We start from the raw sequence: 22319 nt of genomic DNA on the forward strand, positions 1-22319 counted from the left end.
TCCAGAATACTACTACATTCCTGCTACAGTCCAGAATATTACTACAGTCCCGCTACAGTCCAGAATATTACTACAGTCCCGCTACAGTCCAGAATATTACTACAGTCCTGCTACAGTCCAGAATATTACTACAGTCCTGCTACAGTCCAGAATATTACTACAGTCCTGCTACAGTCCAGAATATTACTACAGTCCCGCTACAGTCCAGAATATTACTACAGTCCCGCTACAGTCCAGAATATTACTACAGTCCCGCTACAGTCCAGAATATTACTACAGTCCTGCTACAGTCCAGAATATTACTACAGTCCCGCTACAGTCCAGAATATTACTACAGTCCTGCTACAGTCCAGAATATTACTACAGTCCTGCTACAGTCCAGAGTATTACTACAGTCCTGCTACAGTCCAGAATATTACTACAGTCCTGCTACAGTCCAGAATATTACTACAGTCCCGCTACAGTCCAGAATATTACTACAGTCCCGCTACAGTCCAGAATATTACTACAGTCCCGCTACAGTCCAGAATATTACTACAGTCCCGCTACAGTCCAGAATATTACTACAGTCCTGCTACATTCCGGAGTATTACTACAGTCCTGCTACAGTCCAGAGTATTACTACAGTCCTGCTACAGTCCAGAATATTACTACAGTCCTGCTACAGTCCAGAATATTACTACAGTCCTGCTACAGTCCAGAATATTACTACAGTCCTGCTACAGTCCCGAATATTACTACAGTCCTTCTACAGTCCAGAATATTACTACAGTCCTGCTACAGTCCAGAATATTACTACAGTCCCGCTACAGTCCAGAATATTACTACAGTCCCGCTACAGTCCAGAATATTACTACAGTCCCGCTACAGTCCAGAATATTACTACAGTCCCGCTACAGTCCAGAATATTACTACAGTCCTGCTACAGTCCAGAATATTACTACAGTCCTGCTACAGTCCAGAATATTACTACAGTCCTGCTACAGTCCAGAATATTACTACAGTCCTGCTACAGTCCAGAATATTACTACAGTCCTGCTACAGTCCAGAGTATTACTACAGTCCTGCTACAGTCCAGAATATTACTACAGTCCTGCTACAGTCCAGAATATTACTACAGTCCCGCTACAGTCCAGAATATTACTACAGTCCCGCTACAGTCCAGAATATTACTACAGTCCCGCTACAGTCCAGAATATTACTACAGTCCCGCTACAGTCCAGAATATTACTACAGTCCTGCTACAGTCCAGAGTATTACTACAGTCCTGCTACAGTCCAGAGTATTACTACAGTCCTGCTACAGTCCAAGTCCAGAATATTACTACAGTCCTGCTACACTCCAGAATATTACTACAGTCCTGCTACAGTCCCGAATATTACTACAGTCCTTCTACAGTCCAGAATATTACTACAGTCCTGCTACAGTCCAGAATATTACTACAGTCCCGCTACAGTCCAGAATATTACTACAGTCCCGCTACAGTCCAGAATATTACTACAGTCCCGCTACAGTCCAGAATATTACTACAGTCCCGCTACAGTCCAGAATATTACTACAGTCCTGCTACAGTCCAGAATATTACTACAGTCCTGCTACAGTCCAGAATATTACTACAGTCCTGCTACAGTCCAGAATATTACTACAGTCCTGCTACAGTCCAGAATATTACTACAGTCCTGCTACAGTCCAGAATATTACTACAGTCCCGCTACAGTCCAGAATATTACTACATTCCTGCTACAGTCCAGAATATTACTACAGTCCCGCTACAGTCCAGAATATTACTACGGTCCCGCTACAGTCCAGAATATTACTACAGTCCCGCTACAGTCCAGAATATTACTAGTGTCCTGCTACAGTCCAGAATATTACTACAGTCCCGCTACAGTACAGAATATTACTACAGTCCCGCTACAGTCCAGAATATTACTACAGTCCCGCTACAGTCCAGAATATTACTACAGTCCCGCTACAGTCCAGAATATTACTACAGTCCCGCTACAGTCCAGAATATTACTACAGTCCTGCTACAGTCCAGAATATTACTACAGTCCCGCTACAGTCCAGAATATTACTACAGTCCCGCTACAGTCCAGAATATTACTACAGTCCCGCTACAGTCCAGAGTATTACTACAGTCCTGCTACAGTCCAGAATATTACTACAGTCCCGCTACAGTCCAGAATATTACTACAGTCCCGCTACAGTCCAGAATATTACTACAGTCCCGCTACAGTCCAGAATATTACTACAGTCCCGCTACAGTCCAGAATATTACTACAGTCCTGCTACAGTCCAGAGTATTACTACAGTCCTGCTACAGTCCAGAATATTACTACAGTCCTGCTACAGTCAGGAATATTACTACAGTCCCGCTACAGTCCAGAATATTACTACAGTCCCGCTACAGTCCAGAATATTACTACAGTCCCGCTACATTCCAGAATATTACTACAGTCCCGCTACAGTCCAGAATATTACTACAGTCCTGCTACAGTCCAGAATATTACTACAGTCCCGCTACAGTCCAGAATATTACTACAGTCCCGCTACAGTCCAGAATATTACTACAGTCCTGCTACAGTCCAGAATATTACTACAGTCCTGCTACAGTCCAGAATATTACTACAGTCCTGCTACAGTCCAGAGTATTACTACAGTCCTGCTACAGTCCAGAATATTACTACAGTCCTGCTACAGTCCAGAATATTACTACAGTCCTGCTACACTCCAGAATATTACTACAGTCCTGCTACATTCCGGAGTATTACTACAGTCCTGCTACAGTCCAGAGTATTACTACAGTCCTGCTACAGTCCAGAATATTACTACAGTCCTTCTACAGTCCAGAATATTACTACAGTCCTGCTACAGTCCAGAATATTACTACAGTCCCGCTACAGTCCAGAATATTACTACAGTCCCGCTACAGTCCAGAATATTACTACAGTCCCGCTACAGTCCAGAATATTACTACAGTCCCGCTACAGTCCAGAATATTACTACAGTCCTGCTACAGTCCAGAATATTACTACAGTCCCGCTACAGTCCAGAATACTACTACATTCCTGCTACAGTCCAGAATATTACTACAGTCCCGCTACAGTCCAGAATATTACTACAGTCCCGCTACAGTCCAGAATATTACTACAGTCCTGCTACAGTCCAGAATATTACTACAGTCCTGCTACAGTCCAGAATATTACTACAGTCCCGCTACAGTCCAGAATATTAGTACAGTCCCGCTACAGTCCAGAATATTACTACAGTCCCGCTACAGTCCAGAATATTACTACAGTCCCGCTACAGTCCAGAATATTACTACATTCCTGCTACAGTCCAGAATATTACTACAGTCCCGCTACAGTCCAGAATATTACTACAGTCCTGCTACAGTCCAGAATATTACTACAGTCCTGCTACAGTCCAGAGTATTACTACAGTCCTGCTACAGTCCAGAATATTACTACAGTCCTGCTACAGTCCAGAATATTACTACAGTCCCGCTACAGTCCAGAATATTACTACAGTCCCGCTACAGTCCAGAATATTACTACAGTCCCGCTACAGTCCAGAATATTACTACAGTCCCGCTACAGTCCAGAATATTACTACAGTCCTGCTACATTCCGGAGTATTACTACAGTCCTGCTACAGTCCAGAGTATTACTACAGTCCTGCTACAGTCCAGAATATTACTACAGTCCTTCTACAGTCCAGAATATTACTACAGTCCTGCTACACTCCAGAATATGACTACAGTCCTGCTACAGTCCCGAATATTACTACAGTCCTTCTACAGTCCAGAATATTACTACAGTCCTGCTACAGTCCAGAATATTACTACAGTCCCGCTACAGTCCAGAATATTACTACAGTCCCGCTACAGTCCAGAATATTACTACAGTCCCGCTACAGTCCTGAATATTACTACAGTCCCGCTACAGTCCAGAATATTACTACAGTCCTGCTACAGTCCAGAATATTACTACAGTCCTGCTACAGTCCAGAATATTACTACAGTCCTGCTACAGTCCAGAATATTACTACAGTCCTGCTACAGTCCAGAATATTACTACAGTCCTGCTACAGTCCAGAGTATTACTACAGTCCTGCTACAGTCCAGAATATTACTACAGTCCTGCTACAGTCCAAAATATTACTACAGTCCCGCTAGAGTCCAGAATATTACTACAGTCCCGCTACAGTCCAGAATATTACTACAGTCCCGCTACAGTCCAGAATATTACTACAGTCCCGCTACAGTCCAGAATATTACTACAGTCCTGCTACATTCCTGAGTATTACTACAGTCCTGCTACAGTCCAGAGTATTACTACAGTCCTGCTACAGTCCAGAATATTACTACAGTCCTTCTACAGTCCAGAATATTACTACAGTCCTGCTACACTCCAGAATATGACTACAGTCCTGCTACAGTCCCGAATATTACTACAGTCCTTCTACAGTCCAGAATATTACTACAGTCCTGCTACAGTCCAGAATATTACTACAGTCCCGCTACAGTCCAGAATATTACTACAGTCCCGCTACAGTCCAGAATATTACTACAGTCCCGCTACAGTCCAGAATATTACTACAGTCCCGCTACAGTCCAGAATATTACTACAGTCCTGCTACAGTCCAGAATATTACTACAGTCCTGCTACAGTCCAGAATATTACTACAGTCCTGCTACAGTCCAGAATATTACTACAGTCCTGCTACAGTCCAGAATATTACTACAGTCCTGCTACAGTCCAGAATATTACTACAGTCCTGCTACAGTCCAGAATATTACTACAGTCCCGCTACAGTCCAGAATATTACTACAGTCCCGCTACAGTCCAGAATATTACTACAGTCCCGCTACAGTCCAGAATATTACTACAGTCCTGCTACAGTCCAGAATATTACTACAGTCCTGCTACAGTCCAGAATATTACTACAGTCCTGCTACAGTCCAGAATATTACTACAGTCCTGCTACAGTCCAGAATATTACTACAGTCCCGCTACAGTCCAGAATATTACTACAGTCCCGCTACAGTCCAGAATATTACTACAGTCCCGCTACAGTCCAGAATATTACTACAGTCCCGCTACAGTCCAGAATATTACTACAGTCCTGCTACATTCCGGAGTATTACTACAGTCCTGCTACAGTCCAGAGTATTACTACAGTCCTGCTACAGTCCAGAATATTACTACAGTCCTTCTACAGTCCAGAATATTACTACAGTCCTGCTACACTCCAGAATATTACTACAGTCCTGCTACAGTCCCGAATATTACTACAGTCCTTCTACAGTCCAGAATATTACTACAGTCCTGCTACAGTCCAGAATATTACTACAGTCCCGCTACAGTCCAGAATATTACTACAGTCCCGCTACAGTCCAGAATATTACTACAGTCCCGCTACAGTCCAGAATATTACTACAGTCCCGCTACAGTCCAGAATATTACTACAGTCCTGCTACAGTCCAGAATATTACTACAGTCCTGCTACAGTCCAGAATATTACTACAGTCCTGCTACAGTCCAGAATATTACTACAGTCCTGCTACAGTCCAGAATATTACTACAGTCCTGCTACATTCCAGAATATTACTACAGTCCCGCCACAGTCCAGAATATTACTACATTCCTGCTACAGTCCAGAATATTACTACAGTCCCGCTACAGTCCAGAATATTACTACAGTCCCGCTACAGTCCAGAATATTACTACAGTCCCGCTACAGTCCAGAATATTACTACAGTCCTGCTACAGTCCAGAATATTACTACATTCCTGCTACAGTCCAGAATATTACTACAGTCCCGCTACAGTCCAGAATATTACTACAGTCCCGCTACAGTCCAGAATATTACTACATTCCTGCTACAGTCCAGAATATTACTACAGTCCTGCTACAGTCCAGAATATTACTACAGTCCCGCTACAGTCCAGAATATTACTACAGTCCCGCTACAGTCCAGAATATTACTACAGTCCCGCTACAGTCCAGAATATTACTACAGTCCTGCTACAGTCCAGAGTATTACTACAGTCCTGTTACAGTCCAGAATATTACTACAGTCCCGCTACAGTCCAGAATATTACTACAGTCCCGCTACAGTCCAGAATATTACTACAGTCCCGCTACAGTCCAGAATATTACTACAGTCCTGCTACAGTCCAGAATATTACTACAGTCCTGCTACAGTCCAGAATATTACTACAGTCCTGCTACAGTCCAGAATATTACTACAGTCCTGCTACAGTCCAGAATATTACTACAGTCCTGCTACAGTCCAGAATATTACTACAGTCCTGCTACATTCCAGAATATTACTACAGTCCCGCCACAGTCCAGAATATTACTACATTCCTGCTACAGTCCAGAATATTACTACAGTCCCGCTACAGTCCAGAATATTACTACAGTCCCGCTACAGTCCAGAATATTACTACAGTCCCGCTACAGTCCAGAATATTACTACAGTCCTGCTACAGTCCAGAATATTACTACAGTCCTGCTACAGTCCAGAATATTACTACAGTCCCGCTACAGTCCAGAATATTACTACAGTCCCGCTACAGTCCAGAATATTACTACATTCCTGCTACAGTCCAGAATATTACTACAGTCCCGCTACAGTCCAGAATATTACTACAGTCCCGCTACAGTCCAGAATATTACTACAGTCCCGCTACAGTCCAGAATATTACTACAGTCCCGCTACAGTCCAGAATATTACTACAGTCCTGCTACAGTCCAGAGTATTACTACAGTCCTGTTACAGTCCAGAATATTACTACAGTCCCGCTACAGTCCAGAATATTACTACAGTCCTGCTACAGTCCAGAATATTACTACAGTCCTGCTACAGTCCAGAATATTACTACAGTCCCGCTACAGTCCAGAATATTACTACAGTCCCGCTACAGTCCAGAATATTACTACAGTCCTGCTACAGTCCAGAATATTACTACAGTCCTGCTACAGTCCAGAGTATTACTACAGTCCTGCTACAGTCTAGAATATTACTACAGTCCTGCTACAGTCCAGAGTATTACTAGAGTCCTGCTACAGTCCAGAATATTACTACAGTCCAGAATATTACTACAGTCCCGCTACAGTCCAGAATATTACTACAGTCCTGCTACAGTCCAGAGTATTACTACAGTCCTGCTACAGTCCAGAATATTACTACAGTCCAGAATATTACTACAGTCCCGCTACAGTCCAGAATATTACTACAGTCCTGCTACAGTCCAGAGTATTACTACAGTCCTGCTACAGTCCAGAATATTACTACAGTCCAGAATATTACTACAGTCCCGCTACAGTCCAGAATATTACTACAGTCCTGCTACAGTCCAGAATATTACTACAGTCTTGCTACAGTCCAGAATATTACTACAGTCCCGCTACAGTCCAGAATATTACTACAGTCCAGCTACAGTCAAGAATATTACTACAGTCCTGCTACAGTCCAGAATATTACTACAGTCCTGCTACAGTCCAGAATATTACTACAGTCCTGCTACAGTCCAGAATACTACTACAGTCCCGCTACAGTCCAGAATATTACTACAGTCCTACTACAGTCCAGAATATTACTACAGTCCTGCTACAGTCCAGAATATTACTACAGTCCCGCTACAGTCCAGAGTATTACTTCAGTCCTGCTACAGTCCAGTGTATTACTACAGTCCTGCTACAGTCCAGAATATTACTACAGTAATTCTACAGTCCAGAATATTACTACAGTCCTGCTACAATCCAGAATATTACTACAGTCCTGCTACAGTCCAGAATATTACTACAGTCCTGCTACAGTCCAGAATATTACTACAGTCCTGTTACAGTCCAGCATATTACTACAGTCCTTCTACAGTCCAGAATATTACTACAGTCCTGCTACAGTCCAGAATATTTCTACAGTCCCGCTACAGTCCAAAATATTACTACAGTCCCGCTACAGTCCAGAATATTACTACATTCCTGCTACAGTCCAGAATATTACTACAGTCCCGCTACAGTCCAGAATATTATTCCAGTCCCGCTACAGTCCAGAATATTACTACAGTCCCGCTACAGTCCAGAATATTACTACAGTCCTGCTACAGTCCAGAATATTACTACAGTCCTGCTACAGTCCAGAGTATTACTATAGTCCTGCTACAGTCCAGAATATTACTACAGTCCTTCTACAGTCCAGAATATTACTACAGTCCTGCTACAGTCCAGAATATTACTACAGTCCCGCTACAGTCCAGAATATTACTACAGTCCCGCTACAGTCCAGAATATTACTACAGCCCCGCTACAGTCCAGAATATTACTACAGTCCCGCTACAGTCCAGAATATTACTACAGTCCTGCTACAGTCCAGAATATTACTACAGTCCTGTTACAGTCCAGAATATTACTACAGTCCTGCTACAGTCCAGAATATTACTACAGTCCTGCTACAGTCCAGAATATTACTACAGTCCTGCTACAGTCCAGAATATTACTATAGTCCCGCTACAGTCCAGAATATTACTATAGTCCCGCTACAGTCCAGAATATTACTACAGTCCTGCTACAGTCCAGAGTATTACTACAGTCCTGCTACAGTCCAGAATATTACTACAGTGCTGCTACAGTCCAGAATATTACTACAGTCCTGCTACAGTCCAGAATATTACTACAGTCCCGCTACAGTCCAGAATATTACTACAGTCCAGAATATTACTACAGTCCCGCTACAGTCCAGAATATTACTACAGTCCTGCTACAGTCCAGAATATTACTACAGTCCTGCTACAGTCCAGAATATTACTACAGTCCCGCTACAGTCCAGAATATTACTACAGTCCTGCTACAGTCCAGAATATTACTACGTTCCTGCTACAGTCCAGAATATTACTACAGTCCCGCTACAGTCCAGAATATTACTACATTCCCGCTACAGTCCAGAATATTACTACATTCCTGCTACAGTCCAGAATATTACTACAGTCCCGCTACAGTCCAGAATATTACTACAGTCCCGCTACAGTCCAGAATATTACTACAGTCCTGCTACAGTCCAGAGTATTACTACAGTCCTGCTACAGTCCAGAATATTACTACAGTCCTGCTACAGTCAGGAATATTACTACAGTCCCGCTACAGTCCAGAATATTACTACAGTCCCGCTACAGTCCAGAATATTACTACAGTCCCGCTACATTCCAGAATATTACTACAGTCCCGCTACAGTCCAGAATATTACTACAGTCCTGCTACAGTCCAGAGTATTACTACAGTCCCGCTACAGTCCAGAATATTACTACAGTCCCGCTACAGTCCAGAATATTACTACAGTCCCGCTACAGTCCAGAATATTACTACAGTCCTGCTACAGTCCAGAATATTACTACAGTCCTGCTACAGTCCAGAGTATTACTACAGTCCTGCTACAGTCCAGAATATTACTACAGTCCTGCTACAGTCCAAAATATTACTACAGTCCCGCTACAGTCCAGAATATTACTACAGTCCTGCTACATTCCAGAGTATTACTACAGTCCTGCTACAGTCCAGAGTATTACTACAGTCCTGCTACAGTCCAGAATATTACTACAGTCCCGCTACAGTCCAAAATATTACTACAGTCCCGCTACAGTCCAGAATATTACTACAGTCCTGCTACATTCCGGAGTATTACTACAGTCCTGCTACAGTCCAGAATATTACTACAGTCCCGCTACAGTCCAGAATATTACTACAGTCCCGCTACAGTCCAGAATATTACTACAGTCCTGCTACAGTCCAGAGTATTACTACAGTCCTGCTACAGTCCAGAGTATTACTACAGTCCTGCTACAGTCCAGAATATTACTACAGTCCTACTACAGTCCAGAATATTACTACAGTCCTGCTACACTCCAGAATATGACTACAGTCCTGCTACAGTCCCGAATATTACTACAGTCCTTCTACAGTCCAGAATATTAGTACAGTCCCGCTACAGTCCAGAATATTACTACAGTCCCGCTACAGTCCAGAATATTACTACAGTCCCGCTACAGTCCAGAATATTACTACAGTCCCGCTACAGTCCAGAATATTACTACAGTCCCGCTACAGTCCAGAATACTACTACATTCCTGCTACAGTCCAGAATATTACTACAGTCCCGCTACAGTCCAGAATATTACTACAGTCCCGCTACAGTCCAGAATATTACTACAGTCCTGCTACAGTCCAGAGTATTACTACAGTCCTGTTACAGTCCAGAATATTACTACAGTCCTGCTACAGTCCAGAATATTAGTACAGTCCCGCTACAATCCAGAATATTACTACAGTCCCGCTACAGTCCAGAATATTACTACAGTCCCGCTACAGTCCAGAATATTACTACATTCCCGCTACAGTCCAGAATATTACTACAGTCCCGCTACAGTCCAGAATATTACTACAGTCCTGCTACAGTCCAGAATATTACTACAGTCCTGCTACAGTCCAGAGTATTACTACAGTCCTGCTACAGTCCAGAATATTACTACAGTCCTGCTACAGTCCAAAATATTACTACAGTCCCGCTAGAGTCCAGAATATTACTACAGTCCCGCTACAGTCCAGAATATTACTACAGTCCCGCTACAGTCCAGAATATTACTACAGTCCTGCTACATTCCGGAGTATTACTACAGTCCTGCTACAGTCCAGAGTATTACTACAGTCCTGCTACAGTCCAGAATATTACTACAGTCCTTCTACAGTCCAGAATATTACTACAGTCCTGCTACACTCCAGAATATGACTACAGTCCTGCTACAGTCCCGAATATTACTACAGTCCTTCTACAGTCCAGAATATTTCTACAGTCCTGCTACAGTCCAGAATATTACTACAGTCCCGCTACAGTCCAGAATATTACTACAGTCCCGCTACAGTCCAGAATAATACTACAGTCCCGCTACAGTCCAGAATATTACTACAGTCCTGCTACAGTCCAGAATATTACTACAGTCCTGTTACAGTCCAGAATATTACTACAGTCCTGCTACAGTCCAGAATATTACTACAGTCCTGCTACAGTCCAGAATATTACTACAGTCCTGCTACAGTCCAGAATATTACTACAGTCCCGCTACAGTCCAGAATATTACTACAGTCCCGCTACAGTCCAGAATATTACTACAGTCCTGCTACAGTCCAGAGTATTACTACAGTGCTGCTACAGTCCAGAATATTACTACAGTGTTGCTACAGTCCAGAATATTACTACAGTCCTGCTACAGTCCAGAATATTACTACAGTCCCGCTACAGTCCAGAATATTACTACAGTCCAGAATATTACTACAGTCCCGCTACAGTCCAGAATATTACTACAGTCCTGCTACAGTCCAGAGTATTACTACAGTCCTGTTACAGTCCAGAATATTACTACAGTCCCGCTACAGTCCAGAATATTACTACAGTCCTGCTACAGTCCAGAATATTACTACAGTCCTGCTACAGTCCAGAATATTACTACAGTCCCGCTACAGTCCAGAATATTACTACATTCCCGCTACAGTCCAGAATATTACTACATTCCTGCTACAGTCCAGAATATTACTACAGTCCCGCTACAGTCCAGAATATTACTACAGTCCCGCTACAGTCCAGAATATTACTACAGTCCCGCTACAGTCCAGAATATTACTACAGTCCCGCTACAGTCCAGAATATTACTTCAGTCCTGCTACAGTCCAGAGTATTAGTACAGTCCTGCTACAGTCCAGAATATTACTACAGTCCTGCTACAGTCCGGAATATTACTACAGTCCCGCTACAGTCCAGAATATTACTACAGTCCCGCTACAGTCCAGAATATTACTACAGTCCCGCTACAGTCCAGAATATTACTACAGTCCCGCTACAGTCCAGAATATTACTACAGTCCTGCTACAGTCCAGAGTATTACTACAGTCCTGCTACAGTCCAGAATATTACTACAGTCCCGCTACAGTCCAGAATATTACTACAGTCCTGCTACAGTCCAGAATATTACTACAGTCCTGCTACAGTCCAGAGTATTACTACAGTCCTGCTACAGTCCAGAATATTACTACAGTCCTGCTACAGTCCAGAATATTACTACAGTCCCGCTACAGTCCAGAATATTACTACAGTCCTGCTACATTCCAGAATATTACTACAGTCCTGCTACAGTCCAGAGTATTACTACAGTCCTGCTACAGTCCAGAATATTACTACAGTCCTTCTACAGTCCAGAATATTACTACAGTCCTGCTACAGTCCAGAATATTACTACAGTCCTGCTACAGTCCAGAATATTACTACAGTCCTTCTACAGTCCAGAATATTACTACAGTCCTGCTACAGTCCAGAATATTACTACAGTCCCGCTACAGTCCAGAATATTACTACAGTCCCGCTACAGTCCAGAATATTACTACAGTCCCGCTACAGTCCAGAATATTACTACAGTCCCGCTACAGTCCAGAATATTACTACAGTCCCGCTACAGTCCAGAATATTACTACAGTCCCGCTACAGTCCAGAATACTACTACATTCCTGCTACAGTCCAGAATATTACTACAGTCCCGCTACAGTCCAGAATATTACTACAGTCCCGCTACAGTCCAGAATATTACTACAGTCCTGCTACAGTCCAGAATATTACTACAGTCCTGCTACAGTCCAGAATATTACTACAGTCCTGCTACAGTCCAGAATATTACTACAGTCCTGCTACAGTCCAGAATATTACTACAGTCCTGCTACAGTCCAGAATATTACTACAGTCCCGCTACAGTCCAGAATATTACTACATTCCTGCTACAGTCCAGAATATTACTACAGTCCCGCTACAGTCCAGAATATTACTACAGTCCTGCTACAGTCCAGAATATTACTACAGTCCTGCTACAGTCCAGAGTATTACTACAGTCCTGCTACAGTCTAGAATATTACTACAGTCCTGCTACAGTCCAGAATATTACTACAGTCCCGCTACAGTCCAGAATATTACTACAGTCCCGCTACAGTCCAGAATATTACTACAGTCCCGCTACATTCCAGAATATTACTACAGTCCCGCTACAGTCCAGAATATTACTACAGTCCTGCTACAGTCCAGAGTATTACTACAGTCCCGTTACAGTCCAGAATATTACTACAGTCCCGCTACAGTCCAGAATATTACTACAGTCCCGCTACAGTCCAGAATATTACTACAGTCCTGCTACAGTCCAGAATATTACTACAGTCCTGCTACAGTCCAGAATATTACTACAGTCCCGCTACAGTCCAGAATATTACTACAGTCCCGCTACAGTCCAGAATATTACTACAGTCCCGCTACAGTCCAGAATATTACTACAGTCCCGCTACAGTCCAGAATATTACTACAGTCCTGCTACAGTCCAGAATATTACTACATTCCTGCTACAGTCCAGAATATTACTACAGTCCCGCTACAGTCCAGAATATTACTACAGTCCCGCTACAGTCCAGAATATTACTACAGTCCTGCTACAGTCCAGAATATTACTACAGTCCTGCTACAGTCCAGAATATTACTACAGTCCTGCTACAGTCCAGAATATTACTACAGTCCCGCTACAGTCCAGAATATTACTACAGTCCCGCTACAGTCCAGAATATTACTACAGTCCCGCTACAGTCCAGAATATTACTACATTCCTGCTACAGTCCAGAGTATTACTACAGTCCTGCTACAGTCCAGAATATTACTACAGTCCTGCTACAGTCCAGAATATTACTACAGTCCTGCTACAGTCCAGAGTATTACTACAGTCCTGCTACAGTCCAGAATATTACTACAGTCCTGCTACAGTCAGGAATATTACTACAGTCCCGCTACAGTCCAGAATATTACTACAGTCCCGCTACAGTCCAGAATATTACTACAGTCCTGCTACAGTCCAGAATATTACTACAGTCCCGCTACAGTCCAGAATATTACTACAGTCCTGCTACAGTCCAGAGTATTACTACAGTCCCGTTACAGTCCAGAATATTACTACAGTCCCGCTACAGTCCAGAATATTACTACAGTCCCGCTACAGTCCAGAATATTACTACAGTCCTGCTACAGTCCAGAATATTACTACAGTCCTGCTACAGTCCAGAGTATTACTACAGTCCTGCTACAGTCCAGAATATTACTACAGTCCCGCTACAGTCCAGAATATTACTACAGTCCCGCTACAGTCCAGAATATTACTACAGTCCTGCTACATTCCGGAGTATTACTACAGTCCTGCTACAGTCCAGAGTATTACTACAGTCCTGCTACAGTCCAGAATATTACTACAGTCCTTCTACAGTCCAGAATATTACTACAGTCCTGCTACACTCCAGAATATGACTACAGTCCTGCTACAGTCCCGAATATTACTACAGTCCTTCTACAGTCCAGAATATTAGTACAGTCCCGCTACAGTCCAGAATATTACTACAGTCCCGCTACAGTCCAGAATATTACTACAGTCCCGCTACAGTCCAGAATATTACTACAGTCCCGCTACAGTCCAGAATATTACTACAGTCCCGCTACAGTCCAGAATATTACTACAGTCCCGCTACAGTCCAGAATATTACTACAGTCCCGCTACAGTCCAGAATACTACTACATTCCTGCTACAGTCCAGAATATTACTACAGTCCCGCTACAGTCCAGAATATTACTACAGTCCCGCTACAGTCCAGAATATTACTACAGTCCTGCTACAGTCCAGAATATTACTACAGTCCTGTTACAGTCCAGAATATTACTACAGTCCCGCTACAGTCCAGAATATTACTACAGTCCCGCTACAATCCAGAATATTACTACAGTCCCGCTACAGTCCAGAATATTACTACAGTCCCGCTACAGTCCAGAATATTACTACATTCCCGCTACAGTCCAGAATATTACTACAGTCCCGCTACAGTCCAGAATATTACTACAGTCCTGCTACAGTCCAGAATATTACTACAGTCCTGCTACAGTCCAGAGTATTACTACAGTCCTGCTACAGTCCAGAATATTACTACAGTCCTGCTACAGTCCAAGGAATATTACTACAGTCCCGCTAGAGTCCAGAATATTACTACAGTCCCGCTACAGTCCAGAATATTACTACAGTCCCGCTACAGTCCAGAATATTACTACAGTCCTGCTACAGTCCAGAATATTACTACAGTCCTGCTACAGTCAAGAATATTACTACAGTCCCGCTACAGTCCAGAATATTACTACATTCCTGCTACAGTCCAGAATATTACTACAGTCCCGCTACAGTCCAGAATATTACTACAGTCCTGCTACAGTCCAGAATATTACTACAGTCCTGCTACAGTCCAGAGTATTACTACAGTCCTGCTACAGTCTAGAATATTACTACAGTCCTGCTACAGTCCAGAATATTACTACAGTCCCGCTACAGTCCAGAATATTACTACAGTCCTGCTACAGTCCAGAATATTACTACAGTCCCGCTACAGTCCAGAGTATTACTACAGTCCTGCTACAGTCCAGAATATTACTACAGTCCTGCTACAGTCCAGAATATTACTACAGTCCTGCTACACTCCAGAATATTACTACAGTCCTTCTACAGTCCAGAATATTACTACAGTCCTGCTACAGTCCAGAATATTACTACATTCCTGCTACAGTCCAGAATATTACTACAGTCCCGCTACAGTCCAGAATATTACTACAGTCCTGCTACAGTCCAGAATATTACTACAGTCCCGCTACAGTCCAGAATATTACTACAGTCCCGCTACAGTCCAGAATATTACTACAGTCCCGCTACAGTCCAGAATATTACTACAGTCCTGCTACAGTCCAGAATATTACTACAGTCCCGCTACAGTCCAGAATATTACTACAGTCCTGCTACAGTCCAGAATACTACTACAGTCCTGCTACAGTCCAGAATATTACTACAGTCCTGCTACAGTCCAGAATATTACTACAGTCCTGCTACAGTCCAGAATATTACTACAGTCCTGCTACAGTCCAGAATATTACTACAGTCCTGCTACAGTCCAGAATATTACTACAGTCCTGCTACAGTCCAGAATATTACTACAGTCCTGCTACAGTCCAGAATATTACTACAGTCACGCTACAGTCCAGAATATTACTACAGTCACGCTACAGTCCAGAATATTACTACATTCCTGCTACAGTCCAGAATATTACTACAGTCCCGCTACAGTCCAGAATATTACTACAGTCCTGCTACAGTCCAGAATACTACTACAGTCCTGCTACAGTCCAGAATACTACTACAGTCCCGCTACAGTCCAGAATATTACTACAGTCCTGCTACAGTCCAGAATATTACTACAGTCCCGCTACAGTCCAGAGTATTACTACAGTCCCGCTACAGTCCAGAATATTACTACAGTCCCGCTACAGTCCAGAATATTACTACAGTCCTGCTACAGTCCAGAATATTACTACAGTCCTGCTACAATCCAGAATATTACTACAGTCCTGCTACAGTCCAGAATATTACTACAGTCCTGCTTCAGTCCAGAATATTACTACAGTCCTGTTACAGTCCAGAATATTACTACAGTCCTGCTACAGTCCAGAATATTACTACAGTCCTGCTACAGTCCAGAATATTTCTACAGTCCCGCTACAGTCCAGAATATTACTACAGTCCTGCTACAGTCCAGAATATTACTACATTCCTGCAACAGTCCAGAATATTACTACAGTCCCGCTACAGTCCAGAATATTACTACAGTCCCGCTACAGTCCAGAATATTACTACAGTCCTGCTACAGTCCAGAATATTACTACAGTCCTGTTACAGTCCAGAATATTACTACAGTCCTGCTACAGTCCAGAATATTAGTACAGTCCCGCTACAATCCAGAATATTACTACAGTCCCGCTACAGTCCAGAATATTACTACAGTCCCGCTACAGTCCAGAATATTACTACATTCCTGCTACAGTCCAGAATATTACTACAGTCCCGCTACAGTCCAGAATATTACTACAGTCCTGCTACACTCCAGAATATGACTACAGTCCTGCTACAGTCCCGAATATTACTACAGTCCTTCTACAGTCCAGAATATTACTACAGTCCTGCTACAGTCCAGAATATTACTACAGTCCCGCTACAGTCCAGAATATTACTACAGTCCCGCTACAGTCCAGAATATTACTACAGTCCCGCTACAGTCCAGAATATTACTACAGTCCCGCTACAGTCCAGAATATTACTACAGTCCCGCTACAGTCCAGAATATTACTACAGTCCTGCTACAGTCCAGAATATTACTACAGTCCTGCTACAGTCCAGAGTATTACTACAGTCCTGCTACAGTCTAGAATATTACTACAGTCCTGCTACAGTCCAGAGTATTACTACAGTCCTGCTACAGTCCAGAATATTACTACAGTCCAGAATATTACTACAGTCCCGCTACAGTCCAGAATATTACTACAGTCCTGCTACAGTCCAGAATATTACTACAGTCCTGCTACAGTCCAGAATATTACTACAGTCTTGCTACAGTCCAGAATATTACTACAGTCACGCTACAGTCCAGAATATTACTACAGTCAAGCTACAGTCCAGAATATTTCTACAGTCCTGCTACAGTCCAGAATATTACTACAGTCCTGCTACAGTCCAGAATATTACTACAGTCCTGCTACAGTCCAGAATACTACTACAGTCCTGCTACAGTCCAGAATACTACTACAGTCCCGCTACAGTCCAGAATATTACTACAGTCCTGCTACAGTCCAGAATATTACTACAGTCCCGCTACAGTCCAGAGTATTACTACAGTCCCGCTACAGTCCAGTGTATTACTACAGTCCTGCTACAGTCCAGAATATTACTACAATCCCTCTACAGTCCAGAATATTAGTACAGTCCCGCTACAGTCCAGAATATTACTACAGTCCTGCTACAGTCCAGAATATTACTACAGTCCTGCTTCAGTCCAGAATATTACTACAGTTCTGCTACAGTCCAGAATATTACCACAGTCCCGCTACAGTCCAGAATATTACTACAGTCCTGCTACATTCCAGAATATTACTACAGTCCTGCTACAGTCCAGAATATTACTACAGTCCTGCTACAGTCCAGAATATTACTACAGTCCTGCTACAGTCCAGAATATTACTACAGTTCTGCTACAGTCCAGAATATTACTACAGTCCCGCTACAGTCCAGAATATTACTACAGTCCCGCTACAGTCCAGAATATTACTACAGTCCCGCTACAGTCCAGAATATTACTACAGGCCTGCTACAGTCCAGAATATTACTACAGTCCTGCTACAGTCCAGAATATTACTACAGTCCCGTTACAGTCCAGAATATTACTACAGTCCTGCTACTGCAACGTTCACATGTTCTAAAAACGATCCCTACAACTGTCCTTTTTATAGCTTAATAACACAACATACATATGGGCCTCCACTAACCACAAGTGTCAAGTGTATCTGAAATGCAGCCGTCCAGGGCGGCTACTGCTAACCTATAGCCTACTGTAGAAGTATTAACTAATCAACACGTAGGTTTATAATATCAGATGTAAAGATCAGACCAGACATTGAGAATAGTTAGGTAGCCTACGGAATGGCGCGCAATGGCGCATGGAAGAGAGGGACTCTGATTTATAAACTAAAGCAGCTAAATGTTTACTGCCCTGTTCTACACTGCCCTGCACTGCCCCGTTCTACACAGCCCTGCCCTGTTCTGCCCTGCACTGCCCTGTTCAACACTGCCCTGCCCTGTTCTACACTGCGCTGCACTGCCCTGTTCTACCCTGCCCTGCTCTGCCCTGTTCTACACTGCCCTGCACTGCCCTGTTCTACACTGTCCTGCCCTACACTGCCCTGTTCTACACTACCCTGCCCTGCACTGCCCTGTTCTACACTGCCCTGCCCTGTTCTACACTGCCCTGCACTGCCCTGTTCTACACTGCCCTGCCCTGTTCTACACTGCGCTGCACTGCCCTGTTCTACACTGCCCTGCTCTGCCCTGTTCTTCACTGCCCTGCACTGCCCTGTTCTACACTGTCCTGCCCTACACTGCCCTGTTCTACACTACCCTGCCCTGCACTGCCCTATTCTACACTGCCCTGCCCTGTTCTACACTGCCCTGCACTGCCCTGTTCTACACTGCCCTGCCCTGTTCTACACTGCGCTGCACTGCCCTGTTCTACACTGCCCTGCTCTGCCCTGTTCTTCACTGCCCTGCACTGCCCTGTTCTACACTGTCCTGCCCTACACTGCCCTGTTCTACACTACCCTGCCCTGCAATGCCCTGTTCTACACTGCCCTGCCCTGCCCTGTTCTACACTGCCCTGCCCTGCCCTGTTCTACACTGCCCTGCCCTGCACTGCCCTGTTCTGCACTGCCCTGCCCTGCCCTGTTCTACACTGCCCTGCACTGCCCTGTTCTACACTGCCCTGCCCTGTTCTACACTGCCCTGCCCTGTTCTACACTGCCCTGCTCTGCCCTGTTCTACACTGCCCTGCTCTGCCCTGTTCTACACTGCTCTGCCCTGCACTGCCCTGTTCTGCACTGCCCTGCTCTTCTCTGTTCTACCCTGCCCTGCTCTGCCCTGTTCTGCACTGCCCTGCTCTGCCCTGTTCTACACTGCCCTGCCCTGGGAATTACCAAGTCATTAAAATAGTACTTTTATCTGCTCTACTATACTGTCTCAACACAGCTAGATTCTTACTGGAGGATTGTAACTCAGAAGTTTTTCACGATAGTTGAAATCCACGTTGTTGTCTGATATAAATGTAAATGTAGCCATGTTGTCTGATGTTAATGTAGATATAATCAGCAGGTTTCAATACAAGCTTCCCTCTCTGTTACCTGGTTCCTGACTCAAGCATACAGACACAAACACACCCACAAGGCGCGCGCACACACACACACACACACACACACACACACACACACACACACACACACACACACACACACACACACACACACACACACACACACACACACACACACACACACACACACACACACACACACACACACACACACACTCACGCAGGCACACACATACACACACACACTCAAGCATGTACACACACACACACACACACACTCACGCAGGCACACACATACACACACACACTCACGCATGTACACACACACACACACACACACACACACACACACACACACACACACACACACACACACACACTCACGCAGGCACACACATACACAAACACACTCACGCATGTACACACACACACACACACACACACACACACACACACACACACACACACACACACACACACACACACACACACGAGAGATGCATATGATAACTGCTAGTCAGCACTTTTACCAGGATGTAACCAACATCCTGAATACAGCCCTATCCGCTCTGTGCCGGAATATCTGCATCAATTACAGCTTTTGGGACGTTGTTGTCACGTCTGCTACTACTATGATAAGACGAGACTGACTCAGAGAGAGACTGTAGCCTCAGAGAGAGAGAGAGAGAGAGAGAGAGAGAGAGAGAGAGAGAGAGAGAGAGAGAGAGAGAGAGCTTTACTAGACTGACTCAGAGAGAGACTAGCCTCAGAGAGAGAGCTTTACTAGACTGACTCAGAGAGAGACAGACTGTAGCTTCAGTGAGAGAGAGAACTTTCAAGTTATGGATTCAGCAGGAACAACAGATGGTCTACAATGGAAGTGTATGTATGTATAATGTGTTTCATTGTTATTGAAATTGAGAGGTTTTTTCTATATAATTCACTTTTACTGCTTTAGATCAGGATGAATTGGCTAGACGGAATTGTCAACTGATTTTAAAGGGGAAACGTCGCTAGTCAGTTTCAGTGGAAGAGTCTGTGATTAGATGAAACACAACGTAGTACTTTGTTCACACTAATTCAATTCTTCCTCTTCCAGGTCACAAGCAGCTTTACACTCTAAAAAAATGATGGGTTATTTGTACGACCCAATTGTTGGGTTGCAGGGTGTTGGGCCACTTAGTTGGGTTGTTTTATTTGAAAAACTGCTGGGTTATTTATTGGTGCTGGGTTATTGGTGCTGGGTTATTGGTGCTGGGTTATTGGTGCTGGGTTATTGGTACTGGGTTATTGGTGCTGGGTTATTGGTGCTGGGTTATTGGTGCTGGGTTATTGGTGCTGGGTTATTGATGCTGGGTTATTGGTGCTGGGTTATTGGTGCTGGGTTATTGGTGCTGGGTTATTGGTGCTGGGTTATTGGTACTGGGTTATTGATGCTGGGTTATTGGTGCTGGGTTATTGATGCTGGGTTATTGATGCTGGGTTATTGGTGCTGGGTTATTGGTGCTGGGTTATTGGTGCTGGGTTATTGATGCTGGGTTATTGGTGCTGGGGTATTGGTACTGGGTTATTGATGCTGGGTTATTGGTGCTGGGTTATTGGTGCTGGGTTATTGATGCTGGGTTATTGGTGCTGGGTTATTGGTGCTGGGTTATTGGTACTGGGTTATTGATGCTGGGTTATTGATGCTGGGTTATTGGTGCTGGGTTATTGGTGCTGGGTTATTGATGCTGGGTTATTGATGCTGGGTTATTGGTGCTGGGTTATTGATGCTGGGTTATTGGTGCTGGGTTATTGGTGCTGGGTTATTGGTACTGGGTTATTGATGCTGGGTTATTGGTGCTGGGTTATTGGTGCTGGGTTATTGGTGCTGGGTTATTGATGCTGGGTTATTGGTGCTGGGTTATTGGTACTGGGTTATTGATGCTGGGTTATTGGTGCTGGGTTATTGGTGCTGGGTTATTGGTACTGGGTTATTGATGCTGGGTTATTGGTGCTGGGTTATTGGTGCTGGGTTATTGGTGCTGGGTCAGATCAGAAGACTGGAGGCATAGTTTAGTAGTTTGGCTTTCGGATAGTTATTTTCAGCCACCCGTGAGAGTAAATGCCGTTCCTGTTAATCTGTTCTGTTGTATAGTTATCACGTTAAGGTTGAACATTGACATTTTTGCAGATTCAATGACGCTTACAGAAGTGTATGAGTTCCCTAAAAGCCTATGTAAATGTTTGGAAACAAAAAGGTGGTGTACCTTATTATAATATGTAATAAATCATCGTAATATTATAGAAGAATGTGTAAAAAAAAAAAATATATATTGAATTTGCAGTGTGTAAATGTAACATTGATGCACAGGAATTACTGTCACGATCGCCGTAATAACATTCAGACCAAAGTGAAGCGTGATATGGGTTCCACATGTTTATTTAAGCGAAACTTCCCAAACCCCAAAAAAGAAACAAACAATCAACGAACCG

At 43.6% G+C, this 22319-nt stretch overlaps 1 protein-coding gene across 3 annotated transcripts in view; it reads left to right on the forward strand.

The window, feature by feature from the left end:
- LOC106594761 (carbohydrate sulfotransferase 15) overlaps window positions 1-22319 on the forward strand; it is a 249156-nt gene that overhangs the window by 165172 nt on the left and 61665 nt on the right. Inside the window, exon 1 of one of the 3 annotated variants that reach the window (XM_045701177.1) lies at window positions 20528-20726. The exons of 1 other annotated variant lie outside the window; for it this stretch is intronic. The gene's annotated coding sequence lies outside the window, so the exon portion shown is untranslated. Of the gene's footprint in view, window positions 1-20527; window positions 20731-22319 lie in introns of those variants that run through there. One more of the 3 variants, XM_045701179.1, reaches the window with a different exon arrangement.

Source organism: Salmo salar, chromosome ssa18 (genome assembly GCF_905237065.1).
Source record: "Salmo salar chromosome ssa18, Ssal_v3.1, whole genome shotgun sequence".
Classification (NCBI taxonomy): domain Eukaryota; kingdom Metazoa; phylum Chordata; class Actinopteri; order Salmoniformes; family Salmonidae; genus Salmo; species Salmo salar.